Genomic DNA, 1,411 nt, shown 5'->3' with positions numbered 1-1,411 from the left:
CAAGAGAATCTCCTAAGCCCAGGAGTTGGAGGTTGCTGTGAGCTGTGTGATGCTGCCACGGCACTCTACCCAGGGCGATAAAGTGAGATTCTGTCTCTACAAAAAAAAAAAAGAGAGAGAGAGAGAGATTCTGATTCTGGAGCAGTGCCTGTGGCTCAAGGAGTGGGGCGCCAGCCCCCATATACTGGAGTTCAGCATATGGAGTTCAAACCCAGCCTTGGCCAAAAAAAACAAAAAAAGCAACAAAAATAGTTTAGGGCAGCGCCTGTGGCTCAAAGGAGAAAGTTACCAGCCCCATACGCTGGAGGTGGTGGGTTCAAACCCAGCCCTGGCCAAAAACTGCAAAAAAAAAAAAAAAAAAATTCATACTTTTAATTTTGGGGGGAGACAGGATTTCACTCTGTCACCCCTGACTAGAGTACTGTGGTAACACCATAGCTCACAGCAGCCTCAAACTCTTGGGCTTAGCTTGGTGCCTGTGGCTCAAGCAGATAAGGCCCCAGCCACATACTCCTGAGCTGGTGGGTTCGAATCCAGTCCGGGCCCACCAAACGACAACATGGGCTGCAACCAAAAATAGCTGGATGTTGTGGCGAGAGCCTGTAGTCCCAGCTACTTGGGAGGCAGAGGCAGGAGACTCATGTGAGCCCAAGAGTTGGAGGTTGCTGTGAGCTGTGATGCCATAGCACTCTACCCAGGGCAAGAGCTTGAGGCTCTGTCTCAAAAAACAAACAAACAAACAAACTTTTGGGCCCAAGAGAGCCTCTTACCTCAGGCTCCTGAATAGCTGAAACTACAGGTTTGCACCACCACACCTGCCTAGTTTTCCTGTTTTTAGTAGAGATAGGGTCTCCCTCTTGCTCAGGCTGGTCTGGAACTCCTGAGCAATCCATTCACCTTGGCCTTCCAGAGTGCTAGGATTACAGGCATGAGCTGCCATGCTCAACCTAAAATTCATATTTTTAAGTCTTGTTTTTGGGGTTTTTTTTTTCTTTTTTTGCAGTTTTTGGCTAGGGCTGGGTTTGAACCCACCACCTCCGGTATATGGGGCTGGCGCCCTACTCCTTGAGCCACAGGTGCCACCATATACTTTTAAGTCTTTTTTTCTTTTTTTTTGGAGACAGAACCTCAAGCTGTCCCCCTGGGTAGAGTGCTATGGCATCATAGCTCACAGTAACCTCCAACTTCTGGGCTCAAGCGAGTCTCCTGCCTCTGCCTCCCAAGTTGCTGGGACCACAGGTGCCCACCACAATGCCTGGCTATTTTTTTTCAGTTGCAGCCATCATTGTTGTTTGGTGGGCCCAAGCTGGATTCGAACCCGCCACCTTAGGTATTTGTGGCTGGCGCCTTAGCCACTTGAGCCACAGGCGCCAAGCCAATTTATACAGCTTTTATAAATGTATGTATGTAT

Source organism: Otolemur garnettii, unplaced genomic scaffold (assembly GCF_000181295.1).
Source record: "Otolemur garnettii isolate 467f Iridium unplaced genomic scaffold, OtoGar3 scaffold00202, whole genome shotgun sequence".
Classification (NCBI taxonomy): domain Eukaryota; kingdom Metazoa; phylum Chordata; class Mammalia; order Primates; family Galagidae; genus Otolemur; species Otolemur garnettii.
The sequence above is the reverse complement of the archived record's forward strand: the minus strand, read 5'-3'. Positions refer to the sequence as shown.